We start from the raw sequence: 24000 nt of genomic DNA on the forward strand, positions 1-24000 counted from the left end.
TAGTCAGGGGGGATCAGCAGGCATTGGGGGAATCACTATTCCCCCGTGCACTGCCAGGAGTGACCAGGAATAATGGTCACAAGCTGGCACAGAGTAGGTTCAGATTAGATATCAGGAAGAGCTACTTCGCTGTCAGGGCGGCTAGGATCTGGAACCAACTTCCAAGAGAGGTGGTGCTGGCTCCTACCCCGGGGGTTTTTAAGAGGAGGTTGGATGAACATCTTGCTGGGGTCGTTTGGCCCCCAGTATTATTTCCTGCCATGGCAGGGGGTCAGACTAGATCTACTCAGGTCCCTTCCGACCCTAGAAACTATGAAACTATAACAGCAAACATAACATGCTATACACATGGTATGCTATAACATATTATGCACCACTACTAATATGTCAGGGAAAATTTTAAAAAATCATAATAAAAAGAAAGGGATAAAAACAAATTTCTAAGCAACATTTTAAAATATTTTAACCAGTTTTCCAAAAGATTTGGGACTATTTTAATTTGAAAAATATTTGTCTTTTTCTTGGTTGAAAAATAAATTTCAAAATCTCACAATTTTCTTTGAAACAAAAATGTTCTATTTGAGCAGCTAACTTATCTTGTACACAAGTATTTGTTTGCCATGTTCTAAGCATTGGTAAAAATACTTTTTCTAAAACCTTAAAATCAGTCTCTCAATGATGTTATGGTTAAAAAATCAGCCTTTTTCAGTGTTTTTTGAACTGAATCTTCCATGTAATGTTATATTCCACACTTAAGGACACTCAGCAGAGAATCCTATGCCCACATTACCATCCATAATTGAATTTTGCATGTAATTTCATGCACACCATGAGTCCATCCAAGCCTACTGTGTTCTTATACAATTCCTATATTTTTGTAAACAAATCTCACTTGGACTCTACACCTTAAGTCATTGTTAAAATAACTGACAGAATTAATACAGGGCAACAATAGTAGTATTAATCTGATATATTAATTCCACAGATTTATTTATCCCCTGACTAATGATGATTTTAAACCTACTGATAAGTGAATAAAGAACTGATGATCCCAAATGTATTTATATAAACTAATCAGAGCCTATTCTAGCAACAGACGAATATGCTTAGGTATTAGTATACATCAAAGTTAGCACCTCATAAAGTTCCAAACTTATGGGACTTCCAAGGAAACAAATGAAGAAGTTTATATAATTCTTAGGTGATTCTTCATGAAGTAGTTTGCTAGATGAGTTAGGGCTTTTTGTAGAGAACCTTTGCTTAAAGAACCATAACCTGATAAGTGATTTCTGGAAGGGAAGGGGAAAAAAACTAGGAAAAAAATCATTTGGGGGTCATCTTTTTATTCCCATTTATTTCCTTTCACAACATTAACATTGAAAGAGTCTTGGTCCAGCAGTTGTAGTTCAGCAGCAGCATAATGTACTACCTGTCTCAAGACTCTGACACCAGGGTCACTCTACTTCAAACTTCACACTCTCTGCTTAGTTGGAGCTCAGATGTATTGTTAAAGAGAAGTTCTGGATTACAGAAGTGAATTGCCATCAGTCTGAGCATACCAGCCACTTAATAAAGAGATTTATACATGTCAGGTCTAAAACTGTGATGACTTTTCTTTTCTTTGCACTGCAAGTTTACTTGGGTTTACAGTGTAGCAGCCATTTTGTTCTCAGAACTGTTTAACAAGAACACAGGGCAAGACTCTTACACCTAAAGAATGGAAGACCTAGGTTCTAGGCCATTATAGATAGGATTCCAACTGACAGCTTTCACATCCCAGAACAGTGATCTAACCACTAGACTATAAGCAAAAGGGCTAGAAGCATTTTCTACCACTCTTGATGAAATGGGCCACTATGTAAAAAAGATTACAAGAGTCATAAGCAGGGATCCTGGTTTTCTCAAATTAAAAAAAAATTCCCAATTTTTGGATTAAAAGGAACCCAAAATCCACATTTTTCTGTCATTAAAATGAAATACCCCTAATAGATAGATAGTGATTTTTAGATAGATAGACAATGTGAATTTTAGGTTACATTTTTAATCCAAAAACTGGGGGGCGGGGGAGGGGTGTTAATCAGAGAAAACAAGATCCCTGGTCATGAGGCCAGACACAGCATGACTCAGTAGGAGGAGTCCTGGTTTATGGCTTCTGCTCCTAATATTTTTTTTCTGTTTCCTTTTTCCTCCAATTACTATTTATTTCAAAATGCCTAAGCAGTCATGGATCAGGGATGAGGACTGCCAACTATCTGTACATTTACAGACAATCCATTAAAAGAAAGGCTAAAAATGAGAGCTTAATTAAAGCACCTGCAGCATCACATGTATTCAGAGTCTCACGCTTCAAAATGGCAGCGGGGGCACTTTTAACTACAGCTCATTTGACTAGCTTTAGTTAAAACATCCTTCCACCATTTTGAAATGCCAGGATGCTGAATACATGCGACACAGAGGCTGCTGGAGTATGCTGATCAGCACACTCCAGCAGACTTGGTTAATCAAGTCTGCTCTAACACATGCTAATTAGCATGCGTTGGAGCAGAGGTCTGTCACATGTATAGGTGCCCAGAATGTCTATATTAGCAGTCTACAGAGTTAAACACCCTTTTCTTTACCCTTTCCCTGGCACTGTGAATTGTTCATTCCTTTCTACACAATGGCCCAGCATCAAAATGAAAGAGAGTATATCCTGCCCTTCCTTTCCAGTAGGTTGGTAGTTAGGAATCTCTCTGGGATTATGGAAGATGTAGCTTTTAACCTCCTCAAAATGAGGAAGTCCTAAATCCCAGGTCTTCCAGTTCCTGTGTGACTGGTCTAACCACTTAGCTCTTTTATAAAAGGTGGATGGCAGCACCTCCTGTTGCATTTTAAAACAAAAGAATAAGCCACCTGTCCTTAGAGGTGTGTAATATAGATGGTCAATGGGTTTAGAGTAAAGACAAGGCCTGGGAGTGGCCTTAGGTAGCACAACCTTCAGAATTTACAGGAGATTGCTTCATATAGTAAATCCCAGTCTCACCTAGGCTAAAAAATCCTGGCAGAGATTTCCTTTCTCCAATATCTCTCCAAGGACATAAACATGTCTTTGCTGAGTTGTGAATCCTATTTTTATGCTCCAAATTCTCTCCATACCTTGTATGGAGAGCTAAAAGCATCTCTGTTTCAGTCTTCACCACTCCCAAGACAGTGTCAAAGAGCTCTCACATGTCCACCCCCTCCTTAGTAAACAAAGTTTCTATGATCTAGAAGAAATTTCTAGTGGAAGAAAAGGAGGTTGTGATTCCTGGAAGCTAAGATTTATAATAACGATAATGAAAATATTAGTCTGTATTCCATCTCAGAAATGGCTGCACTTCGTTGATAGCATATCTTTTTAACTATACAGCATTTTTTAAAAGATTTGAAGTGTTAGCACAAAAACTACTAAATATCTATGTCAGATTCATATTTTAATTAGACATATTTAGTAGAAAGCATTGAAAAGGATTAATAATAAATTAAATACTGTCATGAAGATGCTTTCCATAATTATGGTGAAATAGGTGATATAGTCAAAAGCTATTATCACAGTATAATTGCAAAACTAAAAAAGCTATATGGAACTTTTAGTTGTGAAGATTTGAAGCCATAATGTTTTACCACTTGAGAAAAATATTGCTCTCTAAAAGTTTCATAAAGAATATTGTTAAAAGACCTGACCTTTGGCTGAGGGCAAATGAAAAATGGCAGTAGATTATTGGACTAAAAAGCATTTGTGAAAAATTGTCCATTTTTTAACATTTGAGTATGAAAGAACATTCCTGGAACCCAGCTTAGTGAAAGACTATTCCTGGAATCTGATTCAATGACAGAATGCAATAGCAAGAAGCATTAAAAGGAAAAAGATAGATAGATAGATAGATAGATAGTATAATGAGCAGATGTTAAGTCCCTATTCTTTTCAAGTTAGACTAAGGGTGCAGACAGAAGTAACAATTTTCTCTTTATCTGGCCACAAGCATTCTATAGCCAAGACCAAACACAAGTGCATGGCTGCAGACTCCTTCAAAAATGTCCGATCAGGTGAAAATCTGAACGACCTTGCATGAGGGGACCGATTAAGATGTTTCAAAACAAAGCATCTTCTGTAAGTTCTGTCTGCCAGCCTCAAGCTGTTTCCAGAATGGGAGGGAGAAAAGGGAGTGGAGGAAGTTGGGTCTGGGGTTTTTTCAGCTCTCGCTGGAGGGTGGGGAAGGTGTATTGAAGCCCCCCTGAGGTGGGGGGCTCCAATTCACCCACCCCACCCTCCAGCCCCAGCTGGGGAACCCCTAAAATGAGCTCCCTATGCTCCCTTCCTCCTTTCCCATTCTAAAAACTTCGCAGCCTTACAGGGAACAGAAGCCATTGCTAAATTCAGCCAGCAGCTAGATTTCCCTCCCCCCTGAAACCAACAGTGAACTTCAGTTTGGTCCAAGGGATCATTAAACTCAGAACACTTCCTGCAAAGCATCCTCACAGTGGGGAGCTGCACTTCTGTCTCCACCCTTAGGTTACTTAATATACTTAGTAACAGGCCCCACATTTCCAACAAACACAGGTCACATACTCTGTTCACAAGTACAAAAAGGCCATGCTTCACAGAAGCCAAACACGCATGCTTTCTCCAGCAGTCATAAACCATTTCCAGACTCACAATATTACAGGCCCATTTTGCAAGTGTACAAAGAAACTTGAAAAAATGTAACTGTTTGCTTCCTTTCCAGACATATTTATTTCCAAATACCTTCTGCCAACTGCAAAATAAAGTACTTTAAATAAAGTTGCAAATAAAAAAAAAGTTGTGACAGTTCTCTTTAAGAACGCTTTTAAATACTCGAAATATTTCATAATATGAGAAATAGCAGACAGCTTTCACTTGATGTCATAGAACATAATTTTCTTACTTGGTGTGACATAATCATGCAGTGAAATAAGCAAGGGAGGTATTGCCTACCCCTTCTTCATTTACATTATTTCAGTAATTCCAGGATTCATATAATTTTTTTTCATTGTTAGGCCTAAATATGCTCTCCTTGATTCTTGGAAAAATAATGTCAGAATTCATACTCATGATTATTAAATATTTTTATTGTGGTAACATCAGCAGGTCATCACTGCCTCTGGCATTAGGCACCTATTATACTGGGAACTAGACATGGAAGGCCCTACAGGTCAAACCTAGGCATTTTAGAAAAAAAAGTATTATAAAGACCCTTTTTTGGGGAAGAGGTTATTATCTATGGAAAGAAAGGAGAAATAATATATACATTTGCTTTATGGACAAATTCTTCAGCTAAAGCATGCCCTGAAGCCAAGTGGAACTGTTCAGTTTCTGCAAGGCAAAATCATTTCCCAAATGGCACTAACAGGCATTTTTACAGGCACAATATGCTGCGGGGTGGTAAAGCAATATCATAAAGTTTCTGCAGGGGGCCCTTAGTCAGAATTAAAGTTCTAGGACAAGATCTAAAACTGCACTTGGTTCTTAGGCTGGATCCAGATGTGCAGGCTTGTGTGGTCTGTGGTGCTGCAAAGAGGTTTGCAGTGCCCCAAACTGCACAAGTTGCATGTTAATCCATGTGTGGTACTGCTCATTTACAGCACTACGGCAAAATTTGCTACCAGGATTTCCTGGTAGCAAAAAAAAATAATCCTGAAAAAAAGCAGTGCAAAGCACACCAAAGTGCCATGTGCTGGGACAAATGCAGACGGCTGGCTGCTGCCCCATCTCTGCTTACTGTGGAGCCCCCACGCTGAGGCACCCTGCACCCCAGCCAGCCACAAAGCACCCCACCTGTATGTGCCTCAGAGTGGGGGCTCTGCCACTCCATGTGCTGCAGTGGGGGGTAGCTGGCTGGGGCACAGGCTGCCTCAGTGCGGGGCCAGCCAGAAGGCAGCCCCTGTGCTGAGGCACTCTTTGCCCTGGCCAGCTGTGGGGCAGCACATGGAGTTGGGGGGGCAGATAGCCCTGGGCTGGTTGCTCCCCTGTATCAAGGCACACTGTACCCAAGCCAGCTTAGTGCAGGGGGTCCACGTGCCTCACTGAGGCATGCAGAGTCAAGGGAGCAGCCAGCCCTGGGCTGCCTGCTCCTCCATCTCCCTGGCTAGCCAGGGCACAGGGTGCTTCAGCATGGAGCCTGCCTGCTGACTAGCCCTGCACTATAGCACCCTGCACTATGGCACCCTTCCTCGCCCCTGCCCCGCCCATGGAGCAGCAGGAATATGGGTCCTGCAGCACAAAGCAGCAACACAAATTTGTGCCACTACTATTTGTACTGCTGCAAACTTACAACCTGCTTGTGTGGACATAGTATTAGAATGGACTTTAGACTCCTAAATGCAAGGGACTGATTGGCAAAACGCCTGTCTAAATGCTTAGTTTGCATAAAAGGCCATAGGTGCTAAAGTTTTGCTTCCAAAATTACTAAATGGTCTAAAGATATGCTACTGCACATGCTTAGCTGAGCTAAGCATCTGAGCACCAATCTCTTGCCTAAGGCTGTTTTGAATTCACAAATTAGATAACACTGAACCTGAATTCTCTGGAGTGCAATCTGGCTGGCATTCTCAGATCAGAGTAGCCAAAGATATTTTTCTTTTCACTTAAAAAGATGACTAGTGGGGGTAACTCCCTTTTAAACAACACCCTAATAATGATAACACTGGCCCACAAGGGGGGCAAACATGGATTCTAGAACCTCTTCAGCTTGAAAAAAAACACACACGCTGTATTGCCTAGCTAAGGGCTATATCCATCAAATTAGTGGCAGAATTGTGGGGGGATACTCCCCTCCCTTCCTGAAGAGGCTGAGCCACTTTGTAGAAAACAATACAAGATAGATTGACTACATTAGGTTTCAAAATAGATGGAACCCTCTATTTCTGAGCTCCAATCTCAACAAACCACACAGGCTGGGCAGGCAATTGTGGGGAGGGGAGAGGAGGGGAGGAGAGAGACTGGAGAGGTATCGACTGGCAGTGAAGCAGGAATCTGAAAATAGGACAACAGCATTTATTTGAAGAGGACTGTTCCAGAAAAAATGGGACTTATAGTTACCCTACTTATATGGACAAGGAAAAAAGCAAATAAAAAAGCAAGCAAAAAAGAGCATAACTCTGTAGTCCACTAATGTGGACATAGGAGTAGGGAGTCCTGGGTGTTGGTCCTTGCATCTAACATAGTTTATGCATTTCACACAATCTTTCCTTAATGTAAAATTCAAGTCCTTGGAGCACTGGCATAGTTTATTAGCTTAAAGTCAGACCTTGGCACCACCTCCTTCTCCTGTGGTGGCCACAGCTTAAAAGAAAAGGAGTCAGTTTTCCATGCCCAAAGAAAAAATCTAATTATCAAATAAAAGATTTTAGGAGGAAAGGATTTTAAAAGAGTAAGATCTTAATCTTATATAACTACCTGCCTTCAGACTGCAGGTAAGCAACTAAGCCCAGAAGACAGGTAGGATTTCATATATACCTTTCTTCAGCATTTCTTATCATCTATGTTGAGCATCTTCCTGCTCAGCATGCAGTTGCTATGAATCCCTCTATTAGGTACCAACCTCAATATGCATGCACCAAAACACATAATATTATGACCTTCAATGCATGGGCAGATCCAGATTTCTGAAAAGGGGACATAGGAAGGCTGCATCCTGGGTCTCAGCCACCCCCCCACACCAGAGCAGGTGGACCTTGCAGCAGGAGCAGCACCTGGGGACTTTTGCAGGTAACACTCTTCCCTCCCTCCTCTTTTCCCCTTTGTACACAGCAACAAGTTTTCTCCCCTCCCATTCCTCCCATCTGCCTCTGTCTCCAGCTGAGCTAGGAGCAGGGAACTACATAACTACTCCTTCCCTCCTGCATCTAGTCTGCGTTTGGAGCCAGGCTCATCTAGAGACAGCAATGGCAGGTGAGGGTAAGAGAAAAGAAGAAGAGAGAGGACATACCACTGAGCACAAAGGAAAAGCAAGGGTGGATTCTTACTTGCTTCAGGGACTTAAAAAGTCTCTGTTTGTTTCTCTCATGGCACTGTCTGACTGACAGGGAGATGTATCTGCATCACTGCAGCCCTGCTGGGTCCACCCCTGACTGCAGGTGTGCCAATATGCCCTTTGTCCCAGGCACGTTTATTGGCACATATTAAAGTCACTCTAAAGTGGTTCCTTACACTCATTTCAGGGTTTGGCATGTGGGTACTCTGCTCCACTGCATTATTCTCTAGCGGTTAAAAGGCAGTGTAAACTTTTTCACTATGGATCTGGGCCCTGGCCATTTTCTCTATTGCTAGCTATATATAGATACAAACATGTAACTAATACCTGTTATATATACAGCTAGGTGTGCACCAATAGAGATTCTGGGAGCCAATAATGATAGCCAGTATTTAAGGAGGCATGTCAGCTGATACTGATCTGATATTCGATACAGCTGCCATCAGTTGTAGTGGAGGTGAAGGGGGAGGGGAGGGAAGGGAAGGGGTGTGGGAAAGGCAGATCAACTTCCCCCATGGTGAGGGAGGGGGTAGGGGGAGGAGCAGGCACTGCCCAGCTACAGCACAGGGGCAAAGGATGGAGCTGTGGCTCACGGGAGGGGGGTTCCCACTGCTGCTTGCACCCCAGGAGAGTGGAGGGATGTGCCCCTGGATCTGTGCGATGCAGCGCAGGGCAGGCTGAAGCTGTGGGGTGGAGCTGGTGCTGCATGGGGCTCTTCATGCCTGGGGCTGGGCTCAGAGTGGGCTCTGGCAGTGCTGGGAGGAGGCTGCAGCAACCCCAAATTTTGCCACACCTCTACTCCCAGTCCTGTGCCACTTTTCCCTGTGCTTGGGTGGAAGTGGGGCATTCAGCTAGGGCTGTGCCAGGAGGCAGCACAGGGCTGGGACCAGAGTTGTGATGAAATTTGGGGTGGCTGGACTCTCCTTCCAGTGCTGCCAGAGCCTGCTCTGAGGCCAGACCCCAGCAAGAAGAGCCATGAGCAGTGCTGGCTCTGGCTCCACCCCACAGCTTCAGCCCACACTGCACCAAGCCATGCAGATCCAGGGGGCACGAGCCGCACCTCCATCCCATGCCCCCACCCCCCAAACCAGCAGGGCAGCACCTGCTCCTGCCCCTCCCTTAGTGCGGGGGGCATTGATCTGCCCCACTACACACACTCCTTCCCTCCTCCCTCCCCTTCTGATTTACCAGCTGGAGGCAACTCTCCAAGCTGCTAGCTTGGCTCCATGCTGCACTGCACTGCAGTGCAGCATGGGCATTTATCAGCCAAATTATCAGCCCCATCGGATCAATATCCAATATAGACAATTCTCTTTATATCAGTATCGATCCTATATCAGACTTATGTATCAGTGCACCTCTATATATAGCGCATCTACACTTCACCCTATGTTGCTGTAGCGACACACTACATCGCCATGTCCTGCAGTGATGTAGCGATCATGTGAGTCTACATGTAATTAGTGACTACTTTGCCAAAACAGCACACTCCCCTGCAGCAAAGCATCAGTGAAATCTAATTGTGCATCACATGCATGGCGTCGTACAGGCAGTTACTGCACCGTAGCAATGTCACCATATGGTGATATGTAGGCATGCCTATAATGTATCTATAGCAGATGCTAATTTATTAAAACAGGAAAGGGCCTTCATAGCAAAAGAAAGAGACATTTATGATATAATATTATAGTATAGCATAATACAGTCACACACATAATGTGCATAAATATATACATATATGTATACATATACATATATACATATCTTATAATGTATCACATAAAATGGGGATTTAATAAATAAGAAAAGTCTCAGAAAATAAATTTGACTTTTAGACAGGAACAAAAAATGTCATTCTTGCTTGAGCTGGATTTTAATGCAATCTTTAAGGTGTAAGAAGTGTGGAAAATCAATAGCAAATCCCAGTGTCCTTATGCTGAGATATTCAAAATGTTAGCTCTAATGGGAGTCATATAAAAGCAGCCATAAACCAGTGCTGATCAGTTCACACATGTGCTGTAAAGAGATACAGTTCAGAATTTAAATACCTCATATATCTTTTGTAAAAAGCTTTTTCCCCCTGTATAATAATAAGTTTAAACAACATTGTAGCCTCTCTCAAAACTGAGACCACAGATGTGAAGGTAGATAATTTTTGAGAAATTATTTTCTCTTGTTGGGTAATTATCATTAATGAAAGAAAAATTTCTTAAATCCTAATAAATCAGAGACTGAATTGACTGACCATGCATCCAAATTGCTGCATTATTCACACTGGAATTACTCCAAAGATTAGCTGCAAATTGCCCTCTAAATTGAATTTATGGTTTCATTTTTCATAACTACTGTGTTGTGACAGATGAGAGGAATCTCTGAGAAAAATGACAGTGATGGACCCAATTTCTTAGTATTCTATCTTGAAGACAGAACTAAACTATCTCTATTTACCATTAGGTTTTGCACAATCTATTTTGGCAAGCATAAAAACCTGTTATAAAATAACAGTATATCCTATTTTATACACCATTCAGTAAAAGTATCATGAAAAACACAACATTTCATTTTGAAAATGCATACCAATCAAATTTAAAAACAGTGAAGCTGCAGAAACAGCTACTGTACAAACCAAGTTACTGATTTAGTCCCATTACAAAGCTTGCATTATATCATCATTGTATGTATTCTCTTCATTTAAAATGATCCTCAATGGCTATACAGTGTATAGTATGAGGGGAAAAAAATAAAGGTTGCTACTTTATACAAGCTGCCTTAAACACATTGATGGGGTTTTTGTATGGTGCCTAATACAATGAGACTTAGATTTCTAGCTACAATAGCAATACAAATAATAATCTTCAAGTTCAGGAAAGTCGTTAAGCTATTATATAAAATCTTACTTCAAAATATTAGGCTGCCAAATCTTAGGAACAAATTATTGCCCCCAAAATGGCCCTCTACGTGAAACTTGCTTCAAATACAGAAAAAAAAGAGATCTTTTTTATGTAGTATTTCAAACACGGTTTTTATTGTCCAGAGTTCTTGTGATGGAAGTAATGTTCTAGAAAACAAGTTTTGGATGTCAGATAGTCACAAATACAGTTGATTCCTGATTGTTTATAGGAATGGAAACTATAGAAACACTAGCCAATTGCCCATCAAGAATGATGGTGGGGGGAGCCTGCCCCACTGTCCCCTCTATCCCCCACTGTCCCCTCTATCCCCCTCTGCCAGCACCCCATGATGCTGCCACCTCCAGCGCCACTGGGCTTGCTCCCTGCCTCCCTTCCCTGCTCCTCAGAGGCAGTGGAGCACTGCCATGATGGCAGGGACAAAGTCAACGCAGCTGACCTTTCCCCCAGTCTGTTCCATCCCCACAGTCATGGCAGCACTCTGCACTCTGATTCATTGTTGCAGTAACCAATCAGAGTGCTCCAAGAATGTTACAAACAGACAAAGCCCTTTATTATATAAGAATGTATGATGTTGATTAGATAAAGTCAGTTCAAGCACTACAAATATATTTATAGCCTATTTTTTCCTAACATCATACTAACTAGGAGCTTGCATTTTTCGTTGATACTATTAGCATATTGCTTTGTTAAAGGACTAAGAATTAAGGATTCATCTTTTACCATACTAACATTCAGGAGCAGTTTACTCAAGGCATAGTATCTCTGACTTTAGTTCAACAGTTTTAAGAATATTTACCCAGCATGAATACAGATAGTAGAGTCTAAGCTCCTGCCATGATACATATATCTGTAGGACCCACATTAAGCTCTTTTATATATCATTTAGAAGCACAAAGGAGATCTTCTGGTGCCTCCAAATCTGGAGCCATATAAAAATGCACATCATTTCACACAATGAAAAGATACCAATAGTTGCTCTCATCTGCTCATTCTCTGCCCATCTTGGAGAGGACGGAAGAAAAAGAAGTCTGAGAAAAAAAATAACAAGGGGTTACACCCACAAATCTTATCTACATGTGGACAGAGGTCCTCCTCAGCTTAATGGTTAGCATGGTTACGGTGTATTAGTTTCTGCTCCCAGCAGTACACAAGGAACAATGTGCCTGAACCACCAGGTACCCAGAAAAATTCAAAACACAGTAGAGACAATACACATGAATAGAACTCATTTAAGTCATGGGTACATAAAAAACTTAGTTACTGAGAGGTAGTTACTTAGCTACTGGGCACATCTACATGTGCCCTAAACTATGCAGTAACCACTGGTACTACACAGTCCCAGTGCCACACAGGACATTTCTGACCCTATTACGCAGTAGCAATGAGCTACTATGCCGTAGCTTGTTGCTACTGTGCAGAAGTGTTGCCCTGTGGGGTCAGGCCAATGCTCAGGATCTCAATATTGCACTGTTAGACAGGGGGGCATGGTGTACAATTGCACATGCACACATATCATCAACTCAAGCATATACACACCCTAATGATAATGACATGAAATCATACACAATACACACGTACATACACATATACATGCAGGTTAAACACTGACTCAGGTGACAACATGTGTGTGTTGGTGCCCATGGTACCAATTCTTGGGGTGCTTAGTAACTAAAGAACAAGCAGCAGAGATCAGGGAAAAGGCAGTGGAGATGAGGCAAAAGCAAAGAAACAGAGGTTTGCAGGCAAAGGGGAGCTCGGGATGGCTGGAGCCACAGGAACATGGTACAGGTGTTGGAGGTGGCAGTGACCCAGAAGCAGGAAAGGGAGAAATGAGACAAAAGTTAGAGGGGTGAGGAGCAGAGATTGGAGCAGAGCCAGAACCATAGTAAAGCATAACCCAACTCAGGGGTCAAAATAACAGTTTTATTAAATGAACACTGTACTTTACAGCTTGGTTCCTACACACACTTCACACAATGGTAGCAAGAAAAAGAGACTCAGTGGAAGGGTTGGAGTCCAGGTAGGGAAGACAAACAGAGCCGAAGTCCTTGGTTGAAGAGAGGGTGGGCGTGATAGCTTCCTATCCAGGCTAGGAGGGGGTCCTCGATGGCCAGTCAGGATCTTTCTTCAGCAGATGTTGTCCAGAGGGGGTCACTGGCAGGGCCTCTTGTGTTGACAGGCAGTGTGACGTGGAGCAGGTCTGGTCCAGGTGAAGAGGGCATCCCAATGAGTCAGTCTTCACTACCCCTTTTTATGGGGCAAACTACCTCTGATCTCCTATGGGGAAGGCCTGTCCAGGCAAGGTCAGTCCTGTTCCAGAGGGCTCCAGGTGTGCAGCCCTGGCACAATGGTGGGTTGCCTCATCTTTTGTTTCTTGAATGCGGAGGGTCGTTCCAATAGCTGGGTCATTGGTCCAGGTACTGGTTTTGATGGTGGGGTGATTTAGTAGGGGGTCCTGTTATTATTGTGTTTCACTCATCCATTCACTCTTTTGTTTCAGGCATTCAAGGAAAACCAGTTTACATAGGAGGGGTAGGTATGAGTCATAGTTGCAACATATTGCATAGGGCAGGGGACACAAGGTGGAGGCTTGACATACAAAATGGAAACTTGACATTACTTTACAGACACAGGCCTACACCATACAGTATTAATATGAAACAATAGAAATTAATGCAAAAATAATAGCAATTCAATATAAAACAGTAAAAATCAATACAAACAGAACGCTATTTACAATATAAAAAGGGGCATATTACAATAATAGCATACAAGAACTTAGCTTATCTAGTACTACTTGTAATCCCTTATAAGGGATAGAGAAGGCAGAGAGAAAGTCAGAAATAGTTAGGGGAAGGGGAGGGAATGTATTTAGAAAAAATTTTTAAAAGAAAAACTGGGGGGGGTTGCTACAGAAGCATCAGCATCATGGCCTGTAGACACACTACATCACAACAGCAACATGCTACATCACCATAGTTCATCGCTACAGTGATGTAACTTCTTGTATAGATGTGCCCACTGTGAAGTAAATAAAGACTGGGATTTTCAACACATCATCTTCTCTCAGTAACTGCATATGTGCATTCTCTTACTGCACAACGAATGAAAGCTAGTTAGGGTGGTATCTTACCCCTCCTTCATTGTTACTCTAACTACATACAGTGTGTCAGACCAATATCTATATTAACAGGAAAAAGGAAGAATATTAACACCCTAATCCAGATCCCACTGAAGACCATAGAAAGGTTCCCATTACCTTAACTGAAAATTGGATCAAACTCTCAGAGTACGACCCAAACATTAGCTGATGCTTGATCAGAAACCCAAGACTTGCTATGGTGATCACCAAAGTCAATAACTCACTCTAACTCCAAACTGTCCCTCAGGGGTCTCAGTGGCCCACAGCCTGAGGTAGGTGTGCAGGGACTGAGAGACCTGTTGGAGGTCCAACAAATCCTTCAGTTTAGAGTCTCCTGCTTCCAGCTTAGAATGCCAGAAATACTAATAATATCTAGCTCTTACCTTGCACTTTTCATCAATAGATCTTAATTCACTTTACATAGGACTCTGCCTTTTGCACATGGGAACTCTAGGCAAAGAAGTAAAGCAATGTGTTTGAGTCATTCAGTAGGCCAATGGCAGAGCTGGAAATAGAACCCAGGGGCCAGATTCTGTTCTATCCATTGGGCATGTAAGTAGACTTAAGCACTTTCATGGAACTCTATTCCATCCTGGTTGAGTCCCTGAAAAATAGACAGTGAAAAAGATGTGTGTGTTGTCCTCATCCTAATTTGAAGTGTAAGGTGATGTAGATACTCTCAGAAACTTGGACAGGAAGAATAGAATCATGCTTAGGTGACTAAGTCTACTTATACACCTAATATGTGGAATATACTCCTGGGTATTAATCCTGTTCTCTGTCTACTATACTACATCACACCCAAATGTTAAAATATGGTGTTAAAATCTCATCTCACACAGATCCATATACGCACATAATTCATATTAGTTTCTGGAGATGTTCAAATAGCATATGAAGGAGGAAGCATAAATACCTAAGTAGACAGACTAATGGGATGTAGTGACCTGTAATGATAATACATATAAATAGCTCTTATTAGACACTTCATTTTCAAAACACTGTACAAAAAAACCCCAACTAACCAACCATCAGAATACCATAACAATTATTCTAAAGCAAGATAGGTTAAATAGTGTTGTCCCTATTTTACAGATCATCAGAAGAAAAGAAGAGGCCTAAATCTTGAGCAACCTACTTGCATATTCACAGTAGCTCTGCATATATAGCTATACATACACATTTACATGAAAATGTACTCCTAAAATGTTTTATCCAAGGTCACAGAAAGTTTGAGCCAGAATCAAGAACACAGCAGTAGCTGCACCATCTCAAGGTTTTATTTTAAACACAAGACCCTCTGCAATATACAAGGTAGAAATTGTTGCTCTTTTTCTTTGAAGTTTTTTCACTTTGGCAGATTTACAATCTATATGCAAATACATATACACTTATATTCTTCCATAACTGCACAAGCAATGAATTGAACTGGATACAGTAGGCAGCAAGATAAAGTCTAATAATAAAAATTATAACAGTTACATTCTGAATGTCCATTCGATCATTACACCAAGATGCTGACCTAACATGATTAACAGCAGGGTCAGGGCCAAACTGAATGTATGTATCTGCTGTGCTACTTCCTACTTTTTCAACTGATTTTCATAATAGAGCCTTTTCATGGTAGAAACATAACAAATTTAAAGCAAACGGTAACAGAAATGAAATAAGATGAGTTTTATTTGGTGCAACTACTATTTCACTTAACTCTTAGTTATTAAGGGCCTTGTTACACTTTAGTTTTAGGTGTCTCCTGGAGTTCTTAACCCCTTGATTGTCCACACATGAACACCTGAAACTAGTTTTAAGCACATTTTAGGCAACTTAAAGTTACAACCCTCCAGAGTAGGTTTATCTCTGATCCATGTTACCCAGCTCTTGTTCCATTACAGTGTGGCCACTACCCACAGATAAGCCACCCAAATTGCAGTCCTCCATCATCCCAGGATGCAGTGTCCCCTTCCCCATCCTTCAGTCAGGACCCTATTGAACCCTGTTGCCAAGACATTTCCTGTTCTGAGTCAGATGTTACATGGGAGATGTTGACAGACAGCTGACCCCAGCTGGCCAGTCTGGTGACAAGGAGTAGGCACCGGGCAAAGCCGTGATGGAGACAGCAGGCCAACCATGACCAGTCTGGGTGGTCTGCTGTCAAGTGGCAGCCTGGGCTGAGTAGCTGTGCTGATCAGGCTGAGGCCTCAAATTCAAAAGTCATAGCCTGACAGCCTATCACATAACTGGAAGTTGAGATGGGCTATAGCAGATAACTAAATGAGTGAATTAAATGAGTCTGGATGATGCAAACTTGCTTCCTCTGAGCAAGCAGGGATAAACAGATGAAGTCTTTGGGTTCAAGGATGGTGAAGGGAAGTACAGAACTGGACTTCATGTAAGTCTCCTTCTGAGAGACAGTGGGCAGATCTACTCAAGATACTTTACTCAAGATTAGAGTAAATTTCTGCACAGTAAGCATCACTGTCTATATGCGGAGATGCTTACTGCACAGTAATTTGCTCTAAGACTAAATTTTCTACCTGTAACTACAAGTAGCAAATTTACTCCTGATTACTTACTGCACAGAAATGCACATGTAGATGGCTGACTGGACTCTAATGTGGTCCCAGTCAGCCAGGCAGCAAGGGGCAAGAGATTGCTCCCTGCCCCCGGGAGCTGCTTGCTGCTGGGGCAGGCTCTGCCACTGGAGCCTGGGCAAGGACAATGTCCCCCTGCTCCAGCAGCAGGGAGCTCCCAGCCCTCACTTCATGATTGCAATCAGGGACCAGGGCATCAGAGATTCTTATCTCCAAGCCCTAGACTCATGGTCATAGTGCCCAGGATAGGAGATGTAGACATGCCCAGCATCATCTTCAATTCTTTATAGTAGATAGACAAGTAACAACCAACCCAAAATAAAAGAAAAAACAATAACCAGAATACTTACCCTTGATTCATACTCTGATTTATCTGGAGTTGTTTCAGATGCTTATGGTCTATAAGGACCTCCCGAATTTGACAAAACCCCCAGTTTTTCTTTTTTAATACATACACACACACACACACACACACATATATATACACACACACATACATATATATGTGTGTGTGTGTGTGTGTGTGTGTGTGTGTGTGATAGATATGCATTCCCTTCCCTTCCCCAACTATGTCTGACTTTTCTTTCTCTCCCTCTCTATTCCATATAGACAAGCATAAGCGAGCTCAGACTTAGGATAAACTTTAACATTTTTATTTTGGTAGCAAGTCTTTGGTTTTGGATATCCACTATTTTATATTGTATTATTATTAGGTTTGTATTGATTGTTACTGTTATACATTGTATTATTATAATTTTTGTATTGATTTTTATTGTTTCATATGGATATTGTATAGTTGAGGCCTGTGTTTGTAAGTGAACCAAAGTAATGTCAAGTTTCCATTTTGTATGTTAGGTCTCCATCTTGTGTCCTCTGCCCAGGCATCCCATGTTGCAACTGTATGATTCACGTACTCGTAAAGTGGTTCCCGGATGAATGAGAGTGATTGGGAATGACTGAAATACAATGATATTCATCCAGGAACCCCAGACCTCACCCAGGAACAGAGACAAGAACCCAGCATTTGGAAGTCAAAAGACCCTGCAGAACCAGCAACTCTACCATTCTACCCCACCATTACAGACACCCGAAACTGCACATCCCTGCATGGAGCACACATGCTCAGTATGCCAGAGGCTGACCCTTGCCTGGGCATGCTTCCTGTCACTAGGGTCACAAAAGGTCTGCCCCTATAAAAAGGGGCAGTGAAGACAGACCCAGTGGGACACCTTCTCCATCTGAACCAGCACCACGCCACACCACCTATCCACCCAGAGACCCTGCCGGCGACCCTCCTCTGGACAACAATCCCTTTCCAGCCTGGACAGGTAGCTATCACCCCTCACTCCTCTTCAGCCAAGGACTTGGACTCTGCTTCTCTTCCCTACCTGGACTTCTACTGTCTTTCTCTTGCTGCCAGTGTGTGTGTGTGTGTGTGTTTACCAATAACTTCATGGGGCTGTGTAGTGTGTTGTCTGTCTAATAAAACTGTTATTTGGACCCCTAAGTTAGGTTTTGCTTTACTATGGTTTTGCCCTGCTCCAGTCTCTGCTCCTCGCCCCTCTAACTTCTATCTCATTTCTCCCTCTCCTGCTTCTGGCTCACTGCCAACTCCAACACCTGTCCTGAGCTCCCCTCTGCCTCCAAACCCCCTGTTTCTTTGCCACTGTCTTATCCCCACTGCCTTTTCCTTTTCCCCTGAGCAACCAGGTTTCTGCCTCCGTTTCTTTCCTGGCTGTTTCCTCTTTGCCACTCCTTATATGCCCCCTCCCCCACCCCCAATATCTCAGCTGTCTGCCTCAGTTTCCAGCCCCAGTCTACCTTAAGTAAACCTAAGCCTCAATTCTTCAGCCAGCTTCTCTGTTGTCTACTAGTTCTAATCCTGGTTCTGGCAACTTTCACTCCCTACACTTTAATTCTCTGTCTCTCTCACCTGAACCTTCCCCCAGGTACCCCAAGCCCATACATACACACTGTACCATCCAAGTTAGGAAATTACCTGTGTGTATGTGTAGGTGGGTTGTATGTGTGTATACACACACACACATATATATACATATGGCATTGTGTGCATGATATACAAATTGGTGATCTATGTCTAACGTTTGGGGTGTATAGTGTATGTGCTTGAATTGGTGATAGGTATGCATGTGCCTTTGCTAGTTTGGATATGTATGTGCCTGAGCTGGTAGTGTGTGTGTGTGTGCACCTAATTGATTTGTGTGTTTGTATATGTGCATTTGTGTCACACCCTCCTGTCTAACAGCACAATATTGAGATCCTGAGAGTTGGCCTGACCCCACAGGGCTACAAGAGGATGCTATCTTCTTCAAAAGGTGGCTTGATAGCAAGGAACTCTCCATCCCAAATATCACAGTGTTACTCAACAGGCTGTGTCAACATGAGATGCTTTACTGCACGGTAGATTAACCTACCATGCAGTAAATTTAAAGCATCACCTTCTACAGGGGCAGATACTTAATGCACAATAAATTAGTCTACTGAGCAGTAAATGTACTACCTGTGTATGCAGATTTGCTCCAAAGTGAAGCCAAATGGCATTAATTGCACATGTAGATACACCAGGAAGGTATTAATGTCTGGGAGCAGGAAAGACATGGATGCCACGGTAACTGTGGGTTTTCGGTTTTTGTTTTGTTAACCATTTAGGTGAAATTCTCCCTAACTCAGAAGACCCATTAAAAAGATTTCTAAACTCTTATACAAACCTTTTAGAAGTGGCCTGAAAAAATGCATAATGTCTCCTGTGAGCCTTTTCTACAGGGGAATGTTGATCCTTTAAGAATAATGTCCTGGGATAATTACTCATGGTGATGGCTTTATGGTTTCATAGTACTGATTTTTAACTGTTTATGATTTCTTCATACAATTTGGTCTTATAGCAATATATATCACAGTATAAAACCCAATCTATTTTTCTCTACTGTGCAAAATCTTTGTATAGTTAGTGCATGAACAGTTGTTCATTAATTGCAAGCTAAGGAGCTTGTATACCAGCTGAATTCAATTCAGCTAAGGCTTATGTTGAAATATAAGTGGCATTGGTTTGTGGTGTGGAAACACATTTATGAAAACAATAAATAGCAAATACTGCTTAATGTTTACTGTGTTTCTCTATGTCTATAATGAACTAAGATGCGTTCCTATTAACTCAATTAAAGATTAGCCATTGCCTTTAATGAGACCAGGAATGAGTTTCAAATGTTAAAAAAATTATAATCAATACATTCCATTTTATCAGTAAGATATAATTTTACTGAATTAAATGCAGTCAATTAAACTAGATTATACATTAAAACAATTATATAATAAAATATAATTACACATGAAATAGGTATATTTCAATTTATATACATTTTTCCTTTTTACCAGCCAACTAGACAGCATTTAATCTTAAGCTTTTCAGCAGTATAGACATCAGTTCTTTTCCTATAAAAGGAATTGGGAAAAATGAAGTTCTTCTCCATTATTATCCAGGGTGGTCTGTTATAGTTATTCCATAATTGAAACTAATGTTCAGTTAGAGCAGCTTCTAGGTTTTGCAGCAGACTGGTGGTAATGGATCAATTAAAGTTAGTAGCAGAGTATTTGTCAAAAATGAATTCAGACCAGTAGAATTTTTGTCAAGGCAGACAAAAAAAAGTGATTGTGTGTGTGTGTGTGTGTGTGTGTGTGTGTGTGTGTGTGTGTGTGTGTGAGAGAGAGAGAGAGAGAGTGAGAGAGAGAGAGAGAGTTAGTAATCAATTCCTATATCTTTGGTTAAATTGGGAATTTGGATTTTTCCAATACACATAAAGGGCTATTTGACATATAGGAGCATGGCAAAGAAAGACATATTGTAATAATTAGCTGAATTATTCCTGGCATGCCATGAACAATTACAGGATTAATAACTATCCAACCATATAGTGTTATGTTGGAATAAATTGACCGACAAGGTTTTTCAGTTAGGAAATGAAGCTCAAATGGATCATCAATAAAAACTACTGTAGAAAGCAGACTTTTGAGAACTTCACTGTTTTACATTTACAAAATATGGATGTGATAACTGTGCTTAATGACTGGAAGAAGCTATTTAAAAATTCATTTAGAATATTTTGCCCTTTTTAATTGCCTGGCTAAAGCCATAGTCTTTGACAGACACACTAATGTACCATGCAAGCTATCTTTAATTTTGCAATCCGATCAAAACGAAATACCTGTTGGACTTCTGAATTAACTCCCTCCTTTCTGTAAAGAAAGATATTCTTCTCATTTTAGTGCTGTATAACTTGCTGAGAGTTACTCTTGGTCGTATATGTTATGTGAATCCATGATATATTATTATGGATCCTGATTTTCTCCGATAAACCCCCTCCCCCTCCAATTTTCAAATGTAAAAAAAAAAAACCAAATCCATGTGTTCCATGATTAAAATAAAACACTACTAATATATATTACTGGTGTTTCATTTTAATCATGGAAAATGTGGATTTGGGGTTATTTTTTTATATCCGAAAATTATGGGGGGAGGGCATTATTAGAGAAAACCAGGATCCCTACATATTACACAATATTGTTTATTATGAAAGAAAACTGTCTGTCTGCAAAACTAGACCCAGATTCATCAAGTCACTGAAGCGCTTACCTCTTTAATGAAAACAAGTAGTCCAATGTGATACAACAAAACTACTGTTTAATATTAGATATGTGAAAGCACCCTGCTGATTCAAGACAAATTCTAAACAGAGTCCCCCCCCTCAAAGGCTAAGGATGATACCAGCCAAACAACAGATCAGAATAGGTATCATTCAGATACTGTGCTAATGGCCATGACCAAAGAAGCAGAACAGAATGCCAGAGCTTACCAAAACTAAAAACAGAATTGCCCTGAAATCAGGCTACACCTGCAAGTGTTAGTGAAATGCTACGTGTTTTTGCTCTTTCCCACAATAGTTGCTATATTCTTTTTAATTTAAGAAAGCTGACCATTTTTAACTGGAAATCTGCTTTTATCCTATTGTTTATATAATACTTGTTTTAAAAAATCAACATGATAAAGGTATCCCGTATCACTTCATTAATTGGCAATGCTGCTCCAAATACAGTGCCTATGGAGATTCCTTTGCCAGTATAACGAATGCATTTCTGTCTGCAAGGATGAGCTCAAGCCTCAAGGGGCCCCTGAATTGCATAAAGCATGGCAGCCATACAACATTTTGGGAGGAGGGGAACACAAATCTAATCAAGAGGGCCCCTGGTAGATTTACCAGTCCATGCAACATTTGAGCTGGTTGAATCTTTGTGAATATTTTATGACATTCTGATTCATCCATGTTCATGTTTCCTTGCCAGTCATTATTAGTGAGAAGGATGTTCTTTATAAGAATGTGTGTATTGCTGTACCAACAAAGATATTCACAGTGAAAGAAAATCTATTATTCTTTATTTGTTGTTTGCTGTTCTCATCTAAAAGAAGTTTTAGCCATCCAAACAGAGAGCAACAACAGTATCATGTAAATTAGATGACCAATTGCACACTAATAACAAAGGCTAAATTATCAAATAAACAGCTTATGAGAAACCACCAGACTGAAAATTGGAATCAATTTTCAAATAAAACTCTTGGAGAATGAACCAGAAACTCTTGTTCTTCCAAATCCATCTGCCATCTCATTATCTTTGCATCATGCAAGTTAAAAGCCTATACTATCTCAGCATCCCATTGTTATTTTTTTTGTGTTGCAAAGACAGAGACACAGAAAATACAGACAATCAACATACCAGTGTCAACACAGGCTAAACATGAAGTCACTAAATGGTCTTACTATCTGCCCCACAAAGCCTCATGTACACTTTAAACCAAATGACAAATCAGAACCATGCAGAACTTAAACAAGACAGGCTATGAAAGAGAAGGCAATTACCCCCAAACAGCCTCTGGTATTACTTTGAGAAGAAAATATATAGAGATTACAAGCTTTGCAGGGCAAGGATCTTGTTTTCATACCTATCAGTAAAATACCTTGCACATCATTGGCACCAGACCAATAAAATATTAAGCAATTCAGCCACCCAGGTTATTCCAACAAGGGTTAAGTCAAATAAAATCCCATAATCCCATGAGTAAAGCTACAGCCATACCTGTGTCAATTCAGCTAGGGACAGAAATTACACATAAACTGATATAAGTGATCAGAAACTGGTTCAAATATGTAACACAACAAAGTTCAGTACACATAAACCACTTTCAAAATGGCCCCGCTTTCAAAATGGTTTAAGATAAATCTGGATGGAAGTAGTGTCAGATTTAACTGATGTAGATTGAACCAATTTATTGAATTTCTGTCCCCTCCAAATTCAAGTTAACTCAGAGTCCTCCAGCATGCCAGGATGCTTTGCACCTTCCCACCCTGCAAACCACCCACCCCCCCTTGCAGGGAGGCAGGCTAGCCTTGGCCTAAACTGCCTGCTCCAGATGAGCAGGGAGGCATGTGCTACTAGCCCCAGTTTCTGGCCTGGGCCACTGCAGACATGTGGCTGCATTTCCAGGATCAAAAGTGAATGACTGTTCACTTCAGTCTATGCATCATAGAAAAAATTGTGAAGACTGAATCGATTCAGCCTCAGGCTTTTTGACTGTTTGTACTTAGCCTTCTAGATCAGTGCACTGCATTTACATAGTTAAGCAAAGTAATGTTTAACATTTCCCTTCTCTTCACCACTTCTCTTATAGTCCTCAAAGGAAATTATTTTAATTTTGTATCTTTATCCAGCATATCCAAGCATATCCTCACCTTGTTGCTCTAGATTTAGTGACCATTACTATGCATGCTTATATACCTGCTAAATTGACTTTAGTCTTTCAATGTGATCTAAATTGCATTTAATCTGCTCTCTTAATACTAATGCACTTTGAGAGGTGAGCACTTTACAAACTGTGTGACTCTAATTTGGTCTGTTTTGTACAGCCCAGCTCTTCAAAACAGTCTTTAAACCAATTAAAGTCCAGTACTTTTTGCACCAATGCTGCAAATGTATAACCTCTGGAGCGCTCTTACTGCAAAAAATTACTACTCTTCCCAAGAAAACTTTATTGATCATTGAAAGAGGCATTTCCTGAGCATTAGCTATTTTCATAAACTGGATTTGCCTGTCATAATATAGCATACTATTTGTTGCAAGCATAACATACTCTTTGTTGCAGAGTAGATACATATTTTACCTGCCTTTCTTTAGTATGCATTCCAACTCTGGCAGGTGACATGCAGATTTGAAAGGTGTTCCTATTATACACTAGATACCTTGTGAAGGCAAGTTATTCTGGTGGATTTATTTGTTTG

Source organism: Crocodylus porosus, unplaced genomic scaffold, assembly GCF_001723895.1.
Source record: "Crocodylus porosus isolate Cpor-Errol unplaced genomic scaffold, CroPor_comp1, whole genome shotgun sequence".
Classification (NCBI taxonomy): domain Eukaryota; kingdom Metazoa; phylum Chordata; order Crocodylia; family Crocodylidae; genus Crocodylus; species Crocodylus porosus.